Here is a 26521-nt window from a genome sequence, read left to right as displayed (position 1 = left end):
ATATGTTCTGACACCGCTAATAAAGCTCTCTTCTCAAGTATGCCAAAATGTATATCAACTGCAATGGTATACCGGGGGTTCCTGAAATATTTTTACGTTAGGGCACCCCTTGAAACCTGCAGCCTATCTACATTTTCAAAGGCAGGCATAACAGGGGAATCAAATAATATTCCTAGAATTTTATTTATTTATTTATTTTATTTTGTCACAACGATATATGTAGGTATCATACAAAAAGATTATATAGTATATAAACACATATATGAGTAAATATAAGGAGGTATAAGCCTATATATATTTTATTTATTTATTTATTTATTAATCAAACTTATATACCGCACCATCTCCCGTAGGACTCAGGGCGGTTCACAGGCATATTAAAACAGTATAATAAATAAACATTAAAACCCAGTTAAAATTAAATATTATCATGGCCTGGTCACTAAAACAGTAAAAACCTATAAAAACCCCATTAAAATATGCTAAAACCTTTTATCTTAGGCTAGTCCTGCACGCTGAAACAATAGAGTCTTCAGTTCACGTCTGAAGGTCCGGAGGTCGGGTAGTTGTCGTAATCCTGGAGGAAGCTCATTCCACAGAGCTGGTGCCGCCACAGAGAAGGCCCTCCCCCTGGGGGCCGCCAACCTACATTGTTTGGTCGACGGCACCCTGAGGAGGCCCACTCTGTGGGAGCGCACAGGTCGTTGGGAGGCAATCGGCGGCAGAAGGCGGTCTCGAAGGTATCCCGGTCCTAAGCCATGGAGCGCTTTAAAGGTGGTAACCAAGACCTTGAATTGCACCCGAAAGACTACCAGTAGCCAGTGCAGGCCGCGCAGGATAGGTGTTATATGGGAGCAACGCGGTGCTCCCTCTATCACCCGCGCGGCCGCATTCTGGACTAACTGGAGCCTCCGGGTGCTCTTCAAGGGGAGCCCCATGTAGAGAGCATTGCAATAGTCCAGGCGGGAAGTGACGAGGGCGTGAGTGACTGTGCGCAAGGCGTCACGGTCAAGGAAGGGGCCTATATATATATATAGGAAGAAGAAAAGAAAAACAATAGGACAGGAATAATAGGCACGTTTGTGCGCTTATGCACGCCCCTTATGGTCCTCTTAGGAATGGGGTGAGGTCAATAGAAAGTTTTTGGTTAAAGCTTTTAGGATTATGGGAAGAGACCACAGAGTCAGGTAAAGTATTCCAAGCACTGATGATTCTGTTACAGAAGTCATATTTTCTGCAATCTAGATTAAAGCGGTTGACATTAAGTTTAAATCTATTGGTTGCTCTAGTATTATTGCAATTAAAGCTGAAGTAGTCTTTAACAGGAAGGACATTATAATAGATGATTCTATGAGTTAAACTTAGGTCTTGTCGAAGGCGACGGAGTTCCAAGTTTTCTAAGCCTAGGATTTCAAGTCTGGTGGGATAAGGTATTTTGTTGTTTTCAGAGGAACGGAGAACTCTTCTTGTAAAATATTTCTGGACACGTTCAATTGTATTGATGTCAGAGATATGGTGAGGGTTTCAAACAGGCGAGCTGTAGAAGCTCTAGGACTGGCATTAAAAGAAATACTGTATATTCAATAAAATCCAGCATGATGACATGTGAAATGCTGATTTGAAAGTTGCTGGAAATTTAGGTTGCACCACTAAGTTGATTTTGCAACCTACTTTGCCTCATTATTATGAAGTTAATATAAGACAATCACATTTACAATTTTAAACATTCTTTGGAGAGTGAGATCTGAGAAAAATAAGTGTCATTATAGATGCATTGTTTATGTTGCTGCTTGCCCCATCCTAGCTACTACAAATAAGCTTAACCTAAAAGAGGCTAAAAATAAAAAGTTGCTGGGATCAACTTTTTCAAAGCATCTGAAAACTGGGGAAAATGCAGTCAAATTCAGCTTTATATTCCAGAGTATTTTGGCGCAGTGTTGAAAATGTTTAGCTAATATATTGATTTAGTTTTCCTCTGCATAAAATTCACATCATAATTGAACACGATGATTTGTTATAGCAGATCTGGTTCATTAAAAAAAGAAAAGAAAAGAAAAGACAAAGGATCTCTGAGAAGCATTTCTTTGCATCACTGAGTCAATCCACCCATTTCATTGAACAAAGAATTGTCAACCCCAGGACTGCCATGTAAGTGAAATGAGATCCAATTGTTACTTTAAAAATGGAACGACTGAATTCTGCTAACAGAAATGCGCTTTAAGATAAAAGGGTCAAGTTCTGAGCACCTTGAGTTTAAATTCCACAGATCATTCACAAAAACGATAGGAAATATTTATTTTCTTCAAATTTTTCTGTTTTGGAGATTTCTTAAGTGGAAACTTCAACTCTAGAAAATGATTGGAGGATATCGAACAGAGAAATGTTGGCAGAAGATGACGACTAGCATCAAATATATTGCTGAAAATGCATCCAGAATCACAGGGAAGCTGAACTGCAGAGAAAGTTCAGGGTGGACATCAAATTAGAGAAGCATTTGGAATGTGAGTAGAAATCATTATGCTTCATTAAAATCTGGGAGAATTAATATTTCCAGAGGACTCTGAAATAAAATGAATGTTGGGTATTATTAACCATTTCTTAGTTGGAACAGAAAAGGATGTGCTTCTGGAAAGAAAGTCTAGATAGATCAAAATATGTGCCAGTGTAATACTACATTGTCAAGAAGAAGAGTGAGGGCTAGGACCTGACTCTAACTGACAGGATGGAAATATGTCCCTTCAGCAATTATGTCAAGGTATCTTTATTAAGAGAAGAGCCATCTAAAATCAGCCCTAGGACTTGCAAGCCGTTGGAATCCTCTGGACAGCTGGGACAGGCTTAGTAAAACTCACAGGCTGTTCTCCTTCTGCTGCTCTCTCATTGGTGAAATGCTGTTTCCCCCCCTAGTATTCCTCAGGGATGTGCAATCTGTAGCCCATAGACAGACAGCTTCTAAAGTATTCAAAGTTCATCGTGCCAAAATTTAGCAGCAATACAAAAAATACCAGCGCAATTTCTGATCGTCTTAATTTTCTGATTTACTTGGGAAGGGAAAACCCCCCCTCAAAATATGTGTGTGTGTGTGTGTGTGTGTGTAATTCTGCCTACTCTTGGATTGCATACATACCCCATGCAGCCATTGGCTTGTCTGGCTGCCCACTAGAAAGAAATGTGCCTCAGCTGCAAAATAATTGCACATCTTTCATCCAACTCACATCAGTGAATCCAGAATGCTGCCAAATGATGGCTTGCCTTATTGAAGTGCAGTTACCTTTTAGTCAAAATTGCCCCTGGCTGTATTTTTAAAGTCTTTGGACTCTGTTTTTCCTCCGGATTATTGCCCTCTTTTGAGAAAGTAGTACCTCTGCATTTGCTGTAGCAACGGTACTTAAGATAGAGCTCAGACAGTTAAACAGCGATATAAGCAATTCTTGTTCCTTTCACAATTTCTCTCTCACTGCAAATCATTTTTAAAAAACAAATTCACTAGAAGAAGGATTGCCGTGCCAAGCTTCCAGCTCATGTCAATTGGGTAGGAAACAGTGATTATTTAAACCAGTTTAGGAATGAACAGTAAAGAAAGTTAACTCAATACTCTGCTAGGAACTCTAGTGAAAAAGAAAGCCAACAGCTTTTCAAATATGTCTACAGTGTATGAATGTCAATTCTGGAGTAATTACTAGATGGTTTTTGAGTGAGAATAAGTTTGAATATCAACAATTCAGAGCCAAAGCAAACAGAACTGAGATTGTCTGAAAATTCACTGTTAGCAAAATGGAATAACTTACATTCCTAGTATATGCTATGAAATGAGTTTATTTTTTATATCAGTTTTTACAAAGCTGTCTACCGCCTCATTCTAAAGCTAGAGTGTACTTATTCTAACCCTTCCCCATTGAGGGAAAAAGAAAAGCCTTGAAAATCTCAACACACAGGCTTTAAAATTCTATCAATATACAGCCAATCAATTGAGGTGTTCCAGAAAATATATATATCTTTTTATGTTTGTTTTTAACTGCTACGATGACAAGTAGGAAGCATTTTAAAAAGGCCAAGAAAGAGGAAAATTTTTGTGCAAAAGTTCTTGAGGGGCTGAATTATGAATTTATGAATTGCAAAACTTGTATTTTGACTAAGGGAACTTCCGTCACAAAATACAATTTTGTTTGTTGTTAGGTGCCCAAAGTATTTCAGTTTCATCTTCAGGATCTGGCCTTCTAAAGAGCAGTCAGGGTTGATTTCCTCTAGAACTGACCGGTTTGATCACCTTGCCGCCCAAGGGACTCACAGGAGTCTTCTCCAGCATCAGAGTTCAAAGGCCTTTCTTATGGTCCAACTTTCACAGCCATACATTGCAATTGGGAAAACCATAGCCTTGACTATACGCACTTTTGTTGGCAGGATGATGTCACTGCTTTTTAGTACGCTGTCTAGATTTGCCATAGCTTTCCTCCCCAGGAGCAAGCATCTTTTAATTTCTTGACTGCAGTCCCCATCTGCGGTGATCTTGGAGCCCAGGAAAATAAAATCTTTCACTACCTCCATTTCTTCCCCATCTATCTGCCAGGAATTGAATAGGAAGCTCTGAATGCAACCACTTGGAAAAAAGAGTCCAGTATCAAGGAATAAAAGAAATAAATAAATAAATTAAAACAGCTTAAAATTTACAACAATAAGTGTTTGGCTAAATGCTGTTTGATAGATCCCTATCACGTGGAACAACCTTCCCCTACACAGTTTTTTATCGCAAGACTTTGAAAACTTGATTTTGTACTTAAGCCTGGGACCCTGGGTGTGAGACAGAGCCTATCCCCTGGCTGTGTTAATGGTGGTTTCTAATGGTTGCTATGTGTTTTTATTTTTTGTATTAGATGGGTTTTATTGTAAGTCTCCCAAAGTTACATGAGTGAGATGTGCAGCTATGTAAATAAATAAACATCTGATAAGGAAACAGGAGTAGGCATGTTGTATGAATAAAATTTTACAAGACCCCTATAATCATTTTATAAATGTAAATAGCTAGCATAGATACTGCAATCTATGCACTACCTTCCTTCATTTTGTTCTTATACCAGTAATGCATGCCATTAGAAATCATCTGTCCTTTTAGAATCAAGAAATATATACCTTCATTATCTTGTGAAGGAACACTGTTTTTAAAATTTACCCTTGTGACACAGATTTTTCAGTATGCTTTATACATGGTATTTTGGAGATTGTGAAATCTGATGTGCTTGAAAAGAAACACATCACTCCTGGCTTACCATCCAGCAGATGCTCATGCTGAATTACAGTAACTGGGACTAAAATGCAACCTCTGGTTTATCCCTCAACTAAGGGGAAAAAAACCCCACCTCCTTGTTAAAGACAGGGTGGGGAACCCTATAGACCAGGGGTGTCAAACTCACATTGTCACAGCAGTGTCACGTGATGCATCGGGACTTTCCACCCCTTCGCTAAACCGGGCGTGGGCGTGGCCAGTGCGTGATGCATTCGGCCTGGAGTTTGACAGCCCTGCTGTAGACAATGGGACAAATGCATTGATCTCTTTTGGAGTTCAGGGCAAGAAAGTGCTTTTTATGAATCTAATTCATCACTGCCACAAGTCTTCAAGCTGCCAGAGATGAATGCATGCATGCAACAGGATGCCTGCTGCTATAAAATCACATTGTTTGGCGGAAGTGTTCTGGCTTGGAGCCATGATGTTTTAAAAGAGTTAATTTGCAACTGATTTGTATAGCACAAAGCATACTACAGCTGCTCTGACTAACAACATGCTGAATTTTGCACAAAGAAAGGATCGTTGGAAACAGGGTTCAGAGATGCGGCTCATGTATTTGTCATCAAGGGTGACTCATGCAGCAAATATTGAGAGCCAGAGAGCATGGAAACGAAGCCAGCAGATTCACCTACTAGATAGAAAGAGAAGTGTGTGCATTTCCCATCGCATACAGCGCAGTCCACTTCTGACTTTGATCATTGCAAGCAAACTTGCTATAAATAACAATGGTAATATATAAAATAGCAATTTAAAAAAAAAAATTGTCTTGTATTTGGTTACCAATAAGAAAAATCTCAGTGAACTCATTATGCATACATCATAAAAGAGGATATTGACAGATCACTTTAAACTGATTGTCAAGATATATATCACTTATGTTTTCTCTCCCTCTCCCTCACACACACAGACACACATTTTGCATTTCTCCGAACAAAAATAGAATGATTGCCAGCAATGTCAGCTTTCTCAGAGCAAAAGGTTATGTTCCCAGATATAGCTACCCTGAAATAGGTGTGGGTGATTCACAACTATATTTGAATTTTCTTTATATTATCGCAAGTTTTATTGCTGTCTTAGGGTGCAAGCTGTACTAAGAACTGAAAAAAAATGATTGGTCTAAATATTTTAAAACAGTCTTTCCTGCTTGGTCATTTCCACACTAATTGGATTACATAGCCAAAACGATGTGATGGGTAAGGACTTAGGAGCAGGATGTGACTTTGGGGCAATCACTATCTGTCAGTGCAACCTTCCTTACAGGGTAGTTGTGGGGGAAAACAAGAGGAAGGATGAACATGTAATGCTGCCATGAATTCATGAATGAAAAGAGGGATAAATAGATGGATAAATAATCTGGTAGTGTTCCAAGTAGCACACGGTTCTATATTATTTTTCTGCAAATGATTTCATGAGAAAGCAGGCTGGAGTTTTATTTAAAATCCCGCTGAAACCAAAGTCCTAGGGGACAATTTGAGGGAGGGAGGTTTATGGTGAAATCAGTTTAAAAAGTGCTTCCAGTTCTAAGTTTTTTTTTTTTTAAAGAAAACCCCCTGCATCCAGTAACTGTCAAGCTAGTGGTTTAAACAGGCATTGCAAGGTATTTTGAAAACGAATATGAACAAAGTTATGAACAAAGTTATATCCTTACATTATTGTTCCATTGCCTCAGCATTTGATCACTGATTCTGGCGTTTTCCTATAGCCATCACAATTAGTATCTATTATTAGATTTATTTCTCTTCCATAAATGATCACTACAGTTCATAGTAGTTATTTTTCTTTCTAATCCAGATTTGTTCTTCCTTTTGGGCAGGAAAAGCTGCCCAGAGTAGACGAGATATAGTATATTGACATGTATGATATGCCATATGCTAAATAAATAAATAAGTATATTTATAAATATATATTTATAAATAAATGTATACATACTTTTATATATATATATGAAGGGAGTGTAGATATACACCACTTGCACAGGTGAATATAGCTACTTTTAAGTAATGTATATATCCTATCATCTCCTGATACATCTGCAGCAGTGAAGGAAGACTGAGACCCCCAACTCTCTCTTTTATAAATTGCAAGCTGGGAAGACGTTGCCTCATATTCCTTGATATCCTTTGAGGATAACAGCTAGTTCCAGGAAGTTCTATGGCATCACAGTCTGCCTTCACCATCAGTCCACTTCATCAGATTTTCATCTTGAATAAAACAAATGAAATCCCTCACATATACCGAGGACAAAGCTACCTGGATAATGGCCTATGCATCATAGAACTGAAAATGAAACGAGGTGGGGAAGGGACACAACCTTCTGCCATGCCTTGAGAATCCAAAGAACTTTCTGCTTTGCATCACAAGCATTTTTCACACTTGTGATCATTGCAGCATCCCCCTGGTTGTGATTTTATTTGGATGCTTGACAACTCACATCTATGATGATTGCAGTGTCCTGGGCTCATGTGATCCTCTTTTAGATCTTTTGCAACCTTCTCACGTGCAAAGTCAATGGGGAAACCAGATTCACTTAACCATGTGACTAATTTAACACCTGCAGTGATTCACTTGACAAATGTGGCAAGAAAAGTCGTAAAATGGGGCAAGATTCACTTAACAAATTTCTTACTTAGCAACATAAATTTTGGACTCAATGGTGGTCATAGGTTGAGGACTACTTGTACAGCCTGAAAAGCACTTCTGGCTGACATAAAATATCCCTCCCCCCCGTGCTCTGGATTTTGGGTGCTTGGCAATTGGCTCACATTTAAAACTGCAATGTTTTAATTTAAAATTGCAGTGTTCTACAGTCACAGGATTTGCGATGTTTTTCATCAGTTCCATTTGTTTGTTTGTTTGTTTGTTTGTTTACATTTATATCCCGCCCTTCTCCGAAGACTCAGGGCGGCTTACAGTGTGTAAGGCAATAGTCTCATTCTATTTGTATATTTACAAAGTCAACTTATTGCCCCCCCAACAATCTGGGTCCTCATTTTACCTACCTTATAAAGCAGGGGTGTCCAAACTTGGTCCCTTTAAGACTTTTGGACTTCAACTCCCAGAGTCCCTCAGCCAGCAAAGCTGGCTGAGGAACTCTGGGAGTTGAAGTCCAAAAGTCTTAAAGGGACCAAGTTTGGACACCCCTGTTATAAAGGATGGAAGGCTGAGTCAACCTTGGACCTGGTGGGACTAGAACCTGCAGTAATTGCAGGCAGCTGGTTTTAATAACAGGCTTCTTACAGCCTGAGCCACCACGGCCCTTTTATTTGGGAGAGTGGATTCTATGATTTGCTTAACTTCTACATAAAAATGGAAAACAAAGTGGGTCCACTTACGGGGTGCCTCAATTTACAACCAGAATGACTTATGACTGTAATACTGGTCCCAACTGAGGTCGTAAGCCAAAGACTACCTGTATATAAGATGGGAAAGTCATTAAAGTCACTCGCACTTCCAATAGAGAGGAGCTAATGTTAGAAGATAGGGACGCGGTGGCTCAGGGGCTAAGACGTTGAGCTTGTCGATCGAAAGATCGGCAGTTCAGCGGTTCGAATCCCTAGTGCTGCCGTCTAACGGGGTGAGCTCTTGTTTCTTGTCCCAGCTTCTGCCAACCTAGCAGTTTCGAAAGCATGTAAAAATGCAAGTAGAAAAAATAGGGACCACCTTGGTGGGAAGGTAACAGCGTTCCATGCGCCTTTGGCGTTGAGTCATGCCGGCCACATGACCACGGAGATGTCTTTGGATAGCGCTGGCTCTTCGGCTTTGAAATGGAGATGAGCACCGTCCCCTAGAATCGGGAACAACTAGCATATATGTGCGAGGGGAACCTTTACCTTTACCTTTAATGTTGGAAGAATGCCTGGTTTCTATTACATGGCTTTTCTGAGGAGCAAATTCAGGACAACATTACAAAAAGGACAGCATGGATCATTGTTAGAAATAATTTTACATTGCACAGGTCTAGAGTAGCCTTCCTCATCTTGATAGTCTCTAGATGTATTGGTACTTTTAATCTGTAGAATTCCTAGCCAACATGACTATTAACCATGCTATCTGGGAATTCCTGTACTCCTAATAGTCCCAATACATCTGAAATACCTAGGTGGCTAAACACTGGTCTACTGTGAGGTCATGAATCAATTTTGCTCCTTGCAGAAATTTGCTCATCTCTAGCTTCATATATCTCTAGCTTCATCATCTGCCAACAAAAGTGCATATAGTCAAGGCTATGGTTTTCCCAGTTGCAATGTATGGCTGTGAAAGTTAGACCATAAGGAAGGCCGAGCACCAAAGAATTGAGGCATTTGAACTCTGGTGCTGGAAAAGACTCCTGTGAGTCCCTTGGATTCCAAGGCAATCAAACCGGTCAGTCCTAGAGGAGATCAACCCTGACTTCTCTTTAGAAGACCAGATCCTGAAGATGAAACTGAAATATTTTGGCCACCTAATGAGAAGGAAGGACTCACTGGAGAAGAGCCTAATGCTGGGAAAGACTGAGGGCAAAAGAAGAACAGGATGGCAGAGAATGAGGTGGCTGGATGGAGTCACTGAAGCAATTGGCATGAGATTAAATGGGCTCCAGAAGATGGTAAAGGACAGAAAGGCCTGGAGGAATGTTGTCCATGGGGTTGCAATGGGTCGGACACGACTTCACGACTAACAACAAGCTTCATATAATCCCACTAACTCTAATCCCTTTAAATGCAAAAGGAAGCAATCTTTATTTATTCCTCCACACCAAGAGCAATTCTATACAAAGAAGGAAGCAAACATCATTGCCTGCCCGAATATATCTCTACAAAGGTGGAGACAGCATTCCTCTCTTCTTCCTCCATGGTACAAAGAATTCCTAAGAGCAGAATATGATAGGACTGTGGAATTGCGGGAAAGTTTTCAAGTGGAGCAGTGGAGTGCACAACAACCTGAGATTTCATCAGAATGATAAAACACGTATTGTGATATCCCAACATAAATTCTACCCATTATGTCTTTGTGGACAATGAAAACGTTGGGATGCATGTACAAAAGGGGAAGACTGTGCATCACGATATAACTATTTCATCATTTTCCCACCCACTCTGCCCCTTTCTTATACAAGCCGGTGCTCAGAAACCCGATCTATTTGTTGTCATCCAGATCAGTAATGACCCCGGGTCCACGTCTTTCAGCTCTGGTCTACACTTTTCTTTCAAAGATCAAGAACCACGAAAATAAGCGGCAGATGCTGACTCAAAATGTGATGAAAAAAAAAATGCTCAAAATGCAACTAAAAATTATTTGAAGCTTTTAGGAAAAATGCGTCAAAATGGTCTGGTAATGACCTTTATTGTGCCTGAAACAGCTTGATTATTTTGAATAGTGACTACAGCCCAAACAGGAATTCTGGCACTTTCACGTGCACCAACTACAATTTACTGATGGTTTTCAAGCACAGCATACATTAAACATGTTAAATTTTTTGCAGATAGTGAAATACTTATTTCACATATTACATGGTAACAGTGATGGGTTTCAATTTTTTTTACTACCAGTTCTGTGGGTGTGGCTTGGTGGGTGTGGCAGGGAAAGGACACTGTAAAATCTCCATTCCCACCCCACTGCAGGGGAAGGTTACTGCAAAATCCCCATTTCCTCCCGATCAGCTGGGAATTGGGAGGCAAAGAATAGATGGGGTCGGACTGGTTAGAATTTTTACTACTGGTTCTCAGAACTACTCAAAATTTCCACTACCGGTTCTCCAGAACTGGTCAGAACCTGCTGAAACCCACCTCTGGTCCTGCCAATCTAAGATACTAAACCTACCAAAACCATGGAGAAGGGAGAAACCAACCAAAATTAAAAGGATAGCAATACTCTATGCCAAAACTAGCATAAGGAGAATAAGTCTTGAACGAAAATTTGACAGTCTTTATTTTTCTGTAATGATAGAATGAGTGGCTCAGCATAAACTGGATTAATGTAATGTATAATCAGAACTTGATTGTGGTATTTGGAGTGTACCTAAAGTGGGCTTTGCTTGTAGAATTTGATCAGCTTGTCTTGGACTAGCTCCTTCAGATGCAGCATATTCTGAACATCAGTTTTGGGGTAAAGTTTTTTTTTGCAAGTGTTTAATTCAGATGTTTCTCCAAAGCAAACCAAAGTCACATGATTATTGATGCAGAAAAAACAGGTTAATGGTTAAGTTCCAGGGTTAATAACATCTTCATTGATTGTCTGGAGGTAGCCATGAGTGGCACAGAAAAAACTTTTGTAGCAAAAAACAAGCCTAAATGTACAGGAAGTAGCAGGAATAAAATTATCCCAAGATTCAAAATAAGACTTCCCAGAGGAGTGCTGGAAGAATCATCTGGGCAAATGGTTCACAACCTTGCCATTTAGATATTGTTGTTTGATGTGGCTGACTGGAATTGCATTCCAAAATTTGAGGATGGGAGGCAGGCAACCAATGGTGGGATTCAGCCAGTTCGCATCACTTCGGGAGAACCGGTTGTTAACTTTCTGAGCAGTTTGGCAAACGGGTTGTTGGAAGAAATCATTAGGGCAGAGAACCAATTGTTAAATTATTTGAATCCCACCACTGCAGGCAACCATTGTCCTTAGGGAAGAAAATAGGAGTCCGACAGGTCTACATGGTACTGTCCTGCTTGTGGTTCCAATTATATACTCATTCATATAGCTGCTATAGAAATTAGCAGTATACTGAAAACCAAAAGATAACAGCAAAGAGTGCAAACTAAAACTGTGTCTCTGAAACTTGCCTGAATGAATTTTCCTTAACAGGAACAAAAAGAAGAACAGTCCAAATCTAATTCAGAGTTCCAAGATCTAGATCAGGGGTCTCAAACTAACATCATCATGGCGGCATCACATGACATATTGGAACTTTCTCCCCCCTTTGCTAAACCAGGGATGGGCATGGCCAGGTGTGACACATCTGGCCCCAGGGCCGGGAGTATGACAGCCCTGCTCTAGGTCATGGTTAGCAAGTCCAGAGATCAAAATAGAATCAGAGCGAGAGATCAGACAGTTGTTACTAATGAGGGATCATGGCTCAGGGCTGCCTTTTAAATCAACCTTAGCCAACTGTCTCTAATCAAGAGATCTACTCCAGGGTGAAATGTAAAATTTGTTACTAACGGTTCTGTGGGCATGGCTTGGTGGTGGTGGGGTAATGTGATTGGGTGGGCGTGGCCACCTTTTTTTTTTAAAGTGTTTTTTTCTACAACCTCTTCAGCTGAAGAGAAAAAATGCTTTGAAAAGGTTCTGATGATCCTAGCTGAGTTGCCTGATCGCCAGAACCCTTTAAAAGCATTTTTAACAGCCTCTTTGGCTAAAGAGGTTGTAGAAAAAATGCTTTGAAAAGGTTCTGATGATCCCAGCTGAGCCGTGTGATCATCAGAGGCTTTATTTTTTACTTTTAAAAGCATTTTTCGGCTGAAGAAAAAATGATTTTAAAAGTAAAAAAACCCTCTGATGATCGCGTGGCTCAGCTGGGCATGTGGGGGGAAGGGGGGGGAGGGATTTTTTGCTACCGGTTCTCCGAACCACCCGCTGCCATCGCTACCGGATCGGGCAATCCAGTCCAAACTGGGAGCATTTCACCCCTGATCTACTTCCTTTCTTGGCAAGGAGCCTACTAGAAGTCTTTGCTCTGCTATCTACTCACCAGGTGCAGGGGAAGAGAGGCCTTACCTCATTATCATTTGACTTCTCCAGTTGCTCACATGGTACTTGTCTTTAATCAGCCTCAGGTGATTCTTATCTTTGTGTCTCCTGAGGTTACCATTCTATGGTCCTGCTGGTACAGCTTCACATTGAGTGGCATCATCTGATTTCTGAGTCATGGCAGGTACTGCAAAACTGAAGTATGCTTATGTAACTATCATTATGAGTTATCACTTGTACTTGGCCATGATCGTAGGCAATTATTTTTAGCATTGATGGAGATAAGGATTAGCAAAAACTGGGGAGGGTAGGAACAGTTATAAAAAAATGGGAGGTTTGGTTAATACTGATAAGAATCTGCAGGTCTCAAAATTCTCACAAGCTGAGGAATCTAGTTCTCTAAAAGCATCCTCATAGGTGTATTTAAACTTTCCATGTTAATGCCCTAAAGCCAAGGGCCTGCAAATAAGGTACATTAATGGTCAAATTCTGGTGTATGACCAATTCTGACTAGTTAGGTGGATATGGGTCTGACCTAGCAAGGCACTAGTGGTCTGAACAAAGACAGTGTATTTAGGATTAATATAGAGTATAAAACATTAATTATTAAGACTTCATGTGAATATATTCTAGGTTTCTAAACTAAATAATGCTAATCATGTAACGTCATGAGAAACAACTATGTGGGATTCACTTAACAATGGAGTGAGTTCACTGGAACTCCTCAAAGATGTTGTGCTTTGCGACCATATCTCTTAGCAATGGAATTGCCTGTCTCAGTTACTATACCGTAGTTAAACAAGGGATACTTGTAAACCATGCAAGACCAACTTACAGGAAATTCACACTGTCACCCCTGATTTCATAGACCCACTTGTCCTCTATCAGACGTCTGACTTTCTTTGAAATCCTGGATTCTGTCCCTCCAACTGTCCCCCTTTCACTGGCAGGGTGGCATCAGGATCATAACTGCCAGGTTTTGCTTACAGTATCTTTAAAAAAAAAAAAAAAGCCTCTGCCTATGTTTCCAAGGATGAAATATGCTTTTAATAGCCATTGTAAATTTGCTAACATAGACTTTTCCATCAGAAATAGGAGAAGCTGCAGTTTATCAATATTACTCCAGGAATGTTGGGCTATGTCTGCTTGCAACTTGTTGCTGAATTGTCCAGCTATCCTCCAATTGTTGCCATTGGTACTTCATGTAATTCCTCTGATTGATTTGACTTGCTACAGTATATGAGTTGTTTTAGTGAGTCTTCCCCCGCCCCTGTTTCTTAACCATAAAAACAAACAAAAGCTGGTCAGATAAGTGGTCTAATAGTGGTTTAATGGGGTTACTGATATTTATTTCAGTGTCTGCATATGAATAGTATAGTGCATTCTCTTTTTTAAATGATGAAATAAAACTTCAATCTTAACAACGGCTTTCTAATATTAAAAAAATGCTCTGTGAGGGAATGAGAATGGGAAACCCTAATTCAGTCCAGTAATTCCTGTGATATAACATTGATAGTTAATGAATGCACTCACTTGAGGAAAGATCGTATTTTTCTCCTGAAACAGAATACTTTCTCTTGAATACTGGAAAAATTAAATATCTCTGAGAATGGCTAATTTGAAGAGAAAATGAATCGATGATGTGCAAGAAGAGTGAAACTAATCATTAATTGTCTAAAGTTGCTCATGTGGGAAGATTGCTCATCTTTGATCACAAGGAAAAAGGCAGAAGTATGGATCCAATCTCTAGATCAACCAAAAAGTTATTTTAGAATTCCCTGTGTTCTTTGAACGGATTCTTCTTTCTGGACTTCTGCCCATATATTGCTGCTTTGCTTTTGAGATCAGTGGAAAATAGCAAGATATGGCTGAACACCCCCCCATCCCAGCCTCTCCAAATTAAGAAAATTGCTATCTAGCAGCAATACAAACAGAAAAATGAACTTGGATTTTGAGCAGAATGTAAGAGAATGATAGCAGAAAATATGCTTTCGCTAGCTGTCCTTACATTTGGTACTTGTTCTTGCTTCAAATATGGTGTTTAGTTACTGTTCTCTTGAATTTAGCAATGAGAGAACAAGTTGAAAGAAGGCAATAGGAGTGCTAAGAATAATCAGAGCAATATTGGTAGATACAATAACATTCATAAAGAACAATACCTCCACTGTAGGAAAGGCATATTCACGTTATTTTGCCCCACAGCACAGGCAATAATGAGTTATTGAATTAGCTGATTCCCTTATTGGTATACTCAGCTCATTCTGGGGTGGGGCTGAGTATACCATTGGGATTGGAACTACCATGGAATATGAAATGTTATGTTGGCATTTGAGTTCTAGATAATTTGTGTGTGCTATATGGCGTTTCTTCTCCCTCGTTCATGGAACATGGAGTTTCTAGTGTATACACATTTGAGTGTTTACATCCTTTTGGAAACATTTGGAGAACATGGAACTGAAGTTTTGTTTTCATCCTTATTTGTTTATTGCAGCTATTTTGTTTAGCCAGACTTCTTGTCAGTGTGCTGATGAACAATCATAGCAAAAGAAAGGGCTATTAATCTCTGCAAGATTGGCCACTGTAGTCATAGCATAAACTGCACATGGATATGAGAACTTCATTGAAGTAATTAAGATTTACAATAATTTTAATTTGGCCAGTAACCAGAGTTCTCAATTGCTTTCTTCAATATGATTTTTAATGTAGTTGATAGCACTCAGGTATGATATAGCACCATAGATCACATCACACAATCTCTGAATACAAACCTAGGAATATATCAGGACATATTGCTGCAAATGAGCAAAGATGTCAGGAAAAGTTCAGTAAATATGAGGTTTAGATCTAGTTTCGAATTTTCCACTTTGCTGTAAGATTTTATCTCAATAGGTGAGAATTTACGAAATGTTAGTAACTATTCAAAATGAACATTTGTCTTCCGCATTTCCTTTAAGAAATCCATGGTGGCAATTATAATTATTGTAGAATCTTGATTTAATAGTTTATTTGGGAGTTAAGTGTTCTCCATTAAATCCAAATATGGTACAAAAGACTACACTCGCGCAAAGGATTTAAAAACATCAATTGCATAATTATGCAAATGACATAAATTATATTAATTGTCTGGACTGCTTCAGAAACAACAGAAGTGCTGTCTCCAAAAAAATTCTATTTGTTGCATCTGAAGTTTGATTAATGGATTAACATTCTCTCAGTTTTCAGCCTGATGTCTTAATCGTTACACCAATTGGCTCTGAATCAAAATGAAGTATTGTGAATTACAGTGGATTATTTTTGTCCTGCGTACCAGGTATTTAACAGGATCTTCTCACAAAGAAGGAAAAAAATTACAAGAGCAAATGAAAAATCCTATATAATATCTATCTTTTCCAAGCTGTCTACCTAGCTTATCAACTCCAACTTCCGTTTCAAGCAAATCCAGTCGTGGAGATTTGTCTTACCCAATAAAAATATATACCGAATGCCCTTCTGTATACGCACACACTCATAGTGTGCATGCATGTGCAATCAGAAACCACACAAAAAGGGGCGAGACACAGACAATTACACATATATAGGTATTACTATTTATAAAATTAATTGAGCCCCATCTGCTTCTGATTTCTCCCACACTTCCTTACACAGACATTTATAATTATGTACACTTTCCCCTCCCTCTTTTAGCAGCAAAGGAAAAGAACAAAAACAGGATGGAGTTGAAAGAAAGAGAAGGAAGTAGCAACATTGGTGAGGGGGTGGGCGGGTGGGGGGAGAGAAAAAGAAAGGAGGGGATAAAACCGGGCGGAGGTGAGATAAAGAGAAAAGGTGTAATGGAATGTGGGGATGACTTTGGGGAAAACAGAGGGAGAGAGGCTGCCTAGGAATCAATCAAATGAGAGTCAGAAGCCCCAATGGCTTAATGGTCCTTTCTCTGACCATTCTGTCTCTCTTGTCTGGTTGTTTCCTGGGCAGCATCCCTCTCCCTCCCCTCACCCTCATTTCCCCAAAGTTATCTATATATTACAATGTAACTGGACTGGAAAGAAACTGGGAAGCCATGTTCAGGTGTCACAAAAAGCTGGTTGCCCAGAGAACCAGCTTTTTGGAAGCAATAGTATCTTTCAAGGCATTCAGAGGTTTTTTTTTTGCAGGGATACCTATAGCAATTTGCAATGCCTTCCACCTGCTTATTTTCAACGGGATTTCTATTCTTAATGATGGCAACACGGCTGTACAGTAATAATTGGGGGAAAAACAACAACTTTTTTTCTGTTGGGTAAAGATATCAGGAAAGACAAATTTGACTTTGTGCTAACAAATTAATAGGGTTGTCCTCACTAGAATTTTGAAACAAAATATGTCTTTCATTCACTGAATACCATTTTGAAATACCATTTTGAAATGACTGTAACCTTGTTGCTGATATCCTTAAGATTTATATTGACTGTTTCCCTATGACTATCATTAAGTGTTGTACCTTATGACTCTGGACGAATGTATCTTTTCTTTTATGTACACTGACAGCATATGCACCAGGATAAATTCCTTGTGTGTCCAATCATACTTGGCCATTAAAGAATTCAATTCTATTCTATTTTGAAATCCTTCAGGTCGTATATGTCACGGGCAAGTTCATGAACCTTGCTTTGTAGCTAATTAACAACTCATGAAGATCCTTCAGCAGCTTCTGAATGAAATGCAAAGATTTATAACATTACAGTATTTGCAATTACATCATACTAAGATTCTAGAATTTTACTAAGCTTCCGCTGAGCTGGTTGGTATAAATAGTTCCAAGTAAAATATATTTCGCTGTTTATTAGAAATTTCATTCTCATTGTAGAAAAATAAATCTGATCAATAAAATGATTACTATTTAATAGTAAACCCCAAATCTGTCTTACCCCGATTCAGAGTAAGATTGGCTCTGAATAGGAACTTTGCTACCGTGTAAGTCCAGTTATTAAATTGTTTTTGTTTAATTGTACAGTAAAAACAATACTTTCCTAAAGATGGATGTGCGAACACGTAAGAACAAAGTGAAAATAAAGCAAGATATGTGACAACTGAAGTATGAATGGAGTCAATGTGCAGAAAAAGCAAATGCTGTACAATAATGAGATACAGCTTCATAATCAATAGATGTGATTATTAAACAAGACTTTCTTTGTTGCCTGGCTCAGTTAATGCAGCCCATCTCCTAAACTTCACCCCAAATTGTTATGAGAGGAACAGACAAGGCATGTTTTCCTAAAAAGCTGAAATGCTGGCATCTATTTGAGCAAAATACACCCATCTAACAATTGTAGGATGTGAGCTATGCTAATCTATGGCAGCAGGAAAAAAATCAGAAAAAGTCTGGTAACAATGAGAATTCCAGCACTGTTCCCAAGCAACCAAATTTTCTGGTCCATCACTGATAGAGGCAGGGAAAAAAAATGTTTCAAAATAGGATAGTTCCAGAGAAGCATTATTCTAGTCAGTGTTCTCTACTCTCTCTTGCCAATCTGGTGCTTTTTAGAGGTTTGAGGATTTTAACGGCAGAAACTACAGCTTACGTATGCTTTATCTAGTCACTTTACTACTTAGTCAAAGCAAGAACTTACAAAACCTGTTTGCTGCCAGGAGAAGAGACATTAATACTGCTTGCTACTTCAGATCATTTCCAAAAGCCTGAAAGCAATTATTTTTAAAATCTCTAGCATGAATCTATTTCTAAGCTGCAGCGCAAGAAAAATCTCTCTGGATGCATTAAGAATATGCAGTATTTTTCTTGGGCTCTGGGGAAAAATACCCCAGCACTGTAAAAAAATAAATAAACCTTTGTAAAGCAGAATTAAAAATGTGGACTTTTAACTCAATAGGAGAGAAAGCAGCATGTTCTATTACTTCTGCAGTAGGAAATTCCTGGATTTACAAAGTCTGTGTTAAAGTCAATGGATCTTAAACTACCGTTGCATGCACTGCCCCAAACTTGAAGGTGTTCCATGCATTGGTCTCTATATCCATCAGAAGGTGTTTTTCCCCATGCTGGTTTTGGATCCATTTAATTTTTCTAGCCAAACAAATGCCCCTAGCTATAAATGATGAAATGTTGGCCGATCGCTTCTCATATGTCATATTGTCAGAAAAATTATGACTTCTTGATGGAAAAATCCCCAGGGAGTATGAGTTTATAGGTGAAAAAGCAATGAAATCTTTTCTATTTTTTTTCTTCAATGTATCTTTGTGAAAGCAAATTTTCAGCATTCTCAACCAAATGCAAATATCAGTATAGACTTGAACTAAGCATATGAGCTTTGTTTTGTTTTTTAAAAAATCATTTTGGACATGAAAAATGTGGTCATAAGCAACCAGATACATTACTTTAAGATATATAATGAATGTAGTATGCAAAGGAAAAGAAACAGTATCATTAACATGTGTTTTATTTAAATATTCTTTTTTTTAAAGAAACAGCTACTATAAAGGTCTTTCACATTTTAATAATTGTTGGCTGTTCCATGGTTTTGAAAAGTTAAAAAAACCCTCCTTTAATCTAAGACTGCTTTAGTTAATATGCAACAACATCAACCATCTACCTGTGCACAGTTCAACAACCCATAATTATAGATGCACAAAGATTTAATTCACTCTGCATTTTTAATTTAATTTGTAATCTGTGAATATACAAATTAGAACAGGGTTACTATTGGACAGTGCACTTTTCTGATTGTTTCTACAATGTTCTCACTTTTAAAAAGTACATTATACGAAAAAATGAACACAGACGGACAGACAGACAGATGGACAGATAGATGGGGGGAGAGGGGGGAGAGAGTGTAGAGGAAATATGTTTAGATTAAATGTGAATATTTATCTGGATTCCCACCCCCCATTGAAAACGTGAGACAACTGGGGAAAAAAATAAAATCTGACATTGATTGGAAATAGACAAGATGATGAGAGAATGAAATTTACTGAAAAGCTCCAGGTTATGGATATAACGGAATGGGTAGTTGAACAAAATTGCGGCAGATCTGATCAAATAATTTGTTTGTTCTCATGAAATGTTATGTCAAGAAAATGATGTGGCAATTATTGTAAATTGCTTTTAAAGTATCTTATCTAGCTTTAAAAGGTCAGGGATGAATCCAGGTCTGGACCCCAAAGTTACTGCTAAGTCTTCAGCATCAAGTTGTTTGGCATCATTAGGTGAGATGACTCAGTCCAGGGATACCATATGTAATTTCACTAACAGAATGTTCAATGAATGGACTTCAGTTTCCAGAATTTTCCAGCAGTCTTGACTGGGGAATTCTAAGTATTGAAGTCCATGCACTTTAAAGTTGCCAAGGTTGACACTCATTGAGTAGAGCAGCAACTTAGCATTAGACTAAGAAGGTTAGGTTAAGACTAGAGACAGATTCAAGTCCACTTTCAGCCATAGAAATTCCACTGGGAGACGTTAGGACTATTTATGACCTCTCAAATCCAGGGGTGGGTTCTACTTACCTCCGCTACCGGTTCACAATGGGAGCACGCGCTTGCTTCTGCACATGCACAGAAGATTCTGCGCATGTGCAGATCATCTGTGATGATGTCCAGTCAGGTGGGCGGAGCCTCCCGCCAACATTACTACTGGTTCGCAAGAACCAGACCAAAACGGGAGCAACCCACCACTGCTCATATCCCAATCTAGCACATAAGGATATGGCAGGGAAGAGTGAAAGGAGGAAAGAGACCCACTTGAAACTGCTGGAGAAATAATAAAATATTCTGCTATAATATCCATTCTGCTATAATAGTTTTTGTTCTATAAAAAAATACATCTTTCTACTCTGCTTCAAGGTGGAAATTCCAAGAGATTACATTATTTCTTTTACCATATGCAATTAATTATAATTTTCCATGCCTCTTGGAAGGGACTTCGTGGAATTTTAGTTCTGCCAAACCAAAGCTGTTCATTGAAAGAGTCCAAAGGAAAACACCGATCGTTACCAAGTTTTGTGTATGCATTTGTGCATTAAATGATGTGACTTTATTTAAAAAGAGCTACCCCTAACATACCGTACTGAATTCATGACAAGTCTTCATTTATTTTATTTTTGTTTGCCTCATTTGTTTTTCATGGGCAATTTGCATCTATTCTTTATTTAACCCACAGCAGAATATAGATGGTCTTTTCTTTTAGGATGAAAGAGGGAAGAAACTGTTCAAAGGGACAGCTGGTTCTTGTATCAGCTTTCCATCATTGCAAATCTATTGAAGGAGCGTCTATGCATTTAGTGGGTGTATGGTGGGGAAGCCTTGGGGTGAGTTCTAATTGTGGAACGATATCCACATACTCTGAGAGGAGATGTTTACAGTATCAGATTAGTATTTGGAGATTGTAGGCCTAATATCACTTTATCTAGAAGAAAACCCTACTGGGTTTTAATTATAGGTATATAAACATATGACCTCTTAAGCAGTTGTTTTATGTTTCTGAAAAGCATAGCTTACATTATTGTTTGACTGTCTGGGGACCTCTAAGCTCAGCACTTAATAGGCAATTCATTACATTTCTTAAACTGCACTCTCATACAGAAAGAAGATAGGATTCTCTCTGCAAACATGTGAAACTGACATAGATTGGAAATCCACTCCATTTCACACGGCAGGATTATGAATCAAGGAAATCAATGAAAAGGTCATGGAGCTGAGCGTAAGAGAATTAATTCATATCGAAGAGATGAGCATTAATATTTTATTTTATATAGTACATGATCTGCTACACTAGTATGTTGGGCTGGTAATCATATGGGTTAGAGTCTCTAGGGAGGAAAACCCCCAAAATTTGATCAGATCAATATTTGTTCCACCCTACAAATGGAACTCGGTCTCCCCAGGTATCATCATGGCATCCAGATATGTGGAATTGTCAACCCATGGGAACCTGAGGCAGGACTGGTCACATGCTATTATGATCAGATCAATCAACTACAGTTGGAATGGGAAAAGTTTTGATTACATTTACATTTTGTGACATTCAAGAGACCACAAGGGAGCACAGGTGAAAATTAAATCATTAGAATTAGTGGGAATGAATATTTTGGGTCCTTTCCCGGGACCTATGGTAAACTGTTAGGAGTGAAATGGCGGCTTAAAGCTTTGTGAGGTCTCCTTACAACTTTGCTTTTTTCAACCTTATTTTAATAAGCAAAAACAACCACAACTTTCAACTAGAAAAAGAATTTGGCAGGGATGTAATGCCGTCAAAAGTTTGTTGAAGGCTGTATGACGGTCAGTGATTGCCTACTCTTGAATTAAAACTTGAAGAGGCACATATATTTTCACAGTGAGATTAAATTGTAATAAATGGACTCCCAATTAAGGGTACATTTATTTTATATAGTACATGATCTGCTACACTAGTATGTTGGGCTGGTAATCATATGGGTTAGAGTCTCTAGGGAGGAAAACCCCCAAAATTTGATCAGATCAATATTTGTTCCACCCTACAAATGGAACTCGGTCTCCCCAGGTATCATCATGGCATCCAGATATGTGGAATTGTCAACCCATGGGAACCTGAGGCAGGACTGGTCACATGCTATTATGATCAGATCAATCAACTACAGTTGGAATGGGAAAAGTTTTGATTACATTTACATTTTGTGACATTCAAGAGACCACAAGGGAGCACAGGTGAAAATTAAATCATTAGAATTAGTGGGAATGAATATTTTGGGTCCTTTCCCGGGACCTATGGTAAACTGTTAGGAGTGAAATGGCGGCTTAAAGCTTTGTGAGGTCTCCTTACAACTTTGCTTTTTTCAACCTTATTTTAATAAGCAAAAACAACCACAACTTTCAACTAGAAAAAGAATTTGGCAGGGATGTAATGCCGTCAAAAGTTTGTTGAAGGCTGTATGACGGTCAGTGATTGCCTACTCTTGAATTAAAACTTGAAGAGGCACATATATTTTCACAGTGAGATTAAATTGTAATAAATGGACTCCCAATTAAGGGTACATTTATTTATATAGGCATACCTTGTTATTATTCTCCTTCATTTTATTGTGCTTCACAGATGACTGCAATTTTTTTACAAGACCCTCCACTCGCCAAAAATTTATAAGTCATTGAAGGCTCAGATGATTTGGCCTTTTTAGTAATAAAATATTTTTAAATTAAGGTATGTACATTGATTTTTAAAGATAATGCTATTACACACTTAATAGACTACAAGTACAGGGTAAACATAACTTTGATATGCGCCACAAAATTAAAAAAAATGTGTGTGATTTGCAGTATTCCCTTCATTGCAATGGCCGTGAACTGAACGTGCAATATCTCCGAGATATGCCTGTATTTTAAAAAGAGAATATTTTAATTCTAGAGCACCACAAAATCAGGAATGAAAAAAAATGGTCTTTTCAATTGTGTCTGGCTTATTTTTTATTTTTTTTGATATTTTTATGTTTTGATAATATATAAATACATGCTTACAGTAAGTTTAACTGCTTAATCCAACATTAACACTGAAGATAATTATTCCCATCCTTTTTAAAATATATGGTTCACAGCTCTTTTTATTAGAACAGCATTTGTCACTGTCAGTTTGGAAGGGACAGAGACCACAGGATTGAGCCTAAAGAGAATTCTTGGACATCTGTTTACAATATGGGTTGATTTTGTATCCAGAGCTGGGAACGATGGAATTTGTACTCCATCATTTAGCAGGCCAAAGGTTGCTGGCCAGATTGGAAGATCCTGACTCCTCCGGATTCCCACCCCCCATTTAAGTCAATAGGCACTAATATTTCATGACTTGAGAAGAGTCAGGAATTTGCTATTTGAAATCATCTGGTTTCCATAGGGAGGGGAATAATTTGATTTCATATTCTGCTCCTTTTTTCACATACCATTAATACATATGCTTTCCTTCCAATATGGACTCTCATAGCATTAAATAAGCATTGAAGCATATACATTGAACGAAGAATAGTATTCCAATATGCGTCAACGTATAGTAAAAAAATTACAATTCCATAGGCAAGCCTCTATGAACACTTTTTTTGCCCACTGGTTAGTGCAAATCTGTAATTTAATTCATCTGCATAGGCAAGCAGTGGTTTGAGATTTGTTTTAAAACTGTGAACACTTGCTGTAGATTTGCCACCACCTTTATGATGATCAAACAGGTAGAGATGATCCCAACGATGTCAATCAAAGGCATTTAACATTTTTATTTTTTTTATTTTTAGGTCACTGCTTTTATCCCTGTGTCAAGACGTTTTTTCAGAAAAGCGCTGTGGAGTTAAGGACCTCCTTCACCCAACGAAGGAACGATGCAGCCCTGTGCAGATCTATCGGGATCAGATGGAACTGAGATCTTTATCTCTCGTTCTCAGCAACCGTCCCTTCTTAGTTCACCAGATGATTTAAGCTTCCGGACATGCACGCACTTATTAACCATCCTCGTGGCCTCCTCTTCTGCCGTTAACTTCCCATGTTAAAGCAACCCTGCGGGCCCACTTTAGCCACTGCAGCCAAGTTGATGGCACTCGGCTCCATTCGCGGCTGTCTCGGGATCGGAATTAGGGAGGGGGAGAAAGCGCAGGTCGAGACCCACATCCAGACAACTAAGCGTCCAGCCCAGGCAAAGTTTGGTTTCCCCCCTCCCCACTATCCAAGATCCAACTGCGATAGAGCTCAGAACCCCTCACCCAAGGCTTCAAACTTTGAATCGGATCAGGGCTTCTCTTCCCCATCCCCCAATTAAGACGGAATCTTTAGTTGTGACATTCCTTGTTGTCATGGAAATGAGCGCGAGAGTGCGAGTTGAAAGGAAATCAAAATAGCAGGTGCTTCGACGGAAAGGGGGAGGCGATTGAGAGCGGATGGTGGTGAGAAGTCATACTTGCTAATGCCAGTTTGTGGTGGTGGTGGGGCACCGACTCCGGTCGGCCAGTGAGTGGATCGTCCCATCCTCAGCAGCCAGCCTCCCCCCCCCCCTTGACGCTGGGGCCTTTTTGCCCCGCTCCTTCGGGAAGATGCGTGCGCTCTGACTCCGCGGGAATCGGCGGCGGAGCGCTGGAGAAGAAGGCACAAAAGGGATGGCGGACGGGACGGTGTAGGTGTGAGAGAAGATCCCCGCCCCGCAAGGGGTACAGCGCGATACCGTGGGAGCAGCAGATCAACTCGCAGTTCAGCTGCCCCAACCTCTTTCTCCCTACGGCGGAGAGAGGCGCCTTGATCCGAGGCTCTCCGGAGGAAGAGGAGGAGGGGGCTCCAGACCCCGCTCCTCTTTCCCCTTCCCTCCCGTCCAGCAGCGCGTCTCAGACTGAGCAAAGAGGGGGTGCCGTGGCGCTGCGGACTATAGAAGGGGCTCACTCCCCTCTTCCCCAAATTGCTGCGCGCAATGTCGGGTGCGCGCGCCTAGCAGGAGAGCTGCCGGGTTCTGCAAATGCCGTTTTTGGCCGCAGATCAACTTTCGCGAGGTCCGATCCAGAACAGGTTTTTCTTAAATTCGCGGCCACACCATCCAATTAGCCTTTAGGAGCGACCCGGTGGTCGCCCCGTCAGAACTCCCCGCCCGATTGCCCTCCCTGCTTACCTGCGCGCGGTGGACCCCCCTTAGTAGCGGCCGAAGCGCATAAGAGAGTGGGGAAAATAATAAATAAAAAGCGGGAGCACGAGCGAGAGGGAGGGACTTCTGTTTTTAGATTTCTGTTCACCAGGGCTGAGTTCAAGAGTCACTTTCCCAAAGTAAAGGTTCGGGGCAATCTTGGCCCGGGCGGAGAGAATGACAAACGCACGCCGCCATACATCACACGTCGAACGGCCGCGGCGAAGCCCCGTGCCTCCCCATCTTTGCCAAAAGAGGCTGCTCTCCAAAGCGCACCGCGCGTCAGGCAGCATCCCGACGCTCCGAGGAAGAATTCCTTCCCGGCCCGGGTTCAAGGCAGGCGCGCCGGTCAGCAGCCGCGCTCAATCGCCGAAAAGCTCCAGCCCCGCTCCTCGCTCCCAGCTCCAGACTGCACCAAGAAAGCGCTGCCTGAGGCGCGCCACGACCGGGGACTTACTTGCAAATCTGCTCCGGCCGACGGTGGAATCCGAGGGATGGAAACGTCCGGGTTTTTTTTTTCTTTCTTACTGGCTCCTTCCCGGTTCTTTCCTCCGGTCCTTTGGAGCCCGCTGCTCCGGTTCTGGAGCCTTCCTGGTGATGGAATCAAAACTCCACCAGAGCCCGCTTGGCTATTCCCCGGGCCAGGGGCACTGCGGGGTTGCAAAGGAGGAGGGGTTGCGCCCCAGTCCGCCGTAGGATCCCGTCGACTGAGGAGGGAGCCGAGAGCGCTCGGTGCTCCGCGGCTCCTCGCAAGTTGAGCATCTCAGTTGAGTTCCAAGTAGGAAAGTTACGAAAGACGAAACTGACAAAGTCCCGCCCAGGAAAGGCGGGGCCAGAGTCCAACAATGCCACCCGGAAACTTTTCAGCCCCGCCCACCGCCTTTTTCAAGATTGTTGATGGTCCTTGCATAATTATCTTTTTTTAAGGTTTAGGAATAAAATATATTTCCTCCCAATAATAAGCCAGTTTCAGTAAGGGA

The 26521-nt window shown here is 40.1% G+C and overlaps 1 protein-coding gene across 1 annotated transcript in view; it reads right to left on the bottom strand.

The window, feature by feature from the left end:
- The window catches only part of CAMKV (CaM kinase like vesicle associated), a 66143-nt gene extending 39854 nt beyond the window's left edge, over positions 1–26289 (bottom strand). The window contains exon 1 of the mRNA XM_058169288.1: positions 25999–26289. The gene's annotated coding sequence lies outside the window, so the exon portion shown is untranslated. The remainder of the gene's footprint in view (positions 1–25998) is intronic.
- Positions 26290–26521: the final 232 nt, after the last annotated feature.

The sequence above is a fragment of the Ahaetulla prasina genome, chromosome 2 (genome assembly GCF_028640845.1).
Source record: "Ahaetulla prasina isolate Xishuangbanna chromosome 2, ASM2864084v1, whole genome shotgun sequence".
In the NCBI taxonomy this organism is placed as follows: domain Eukaryota; kingdom Metazoa; phylum Chordata; class Lepidosauria; order Squamata; family Colubridae; genus Ahaetulla; species Ahaetulla prasina.
The sequence above is the reverse complement of the archived record's forward strand: the minus strand, read 5'-3'. Positions and strand labels throughout refer to the sequence as shown.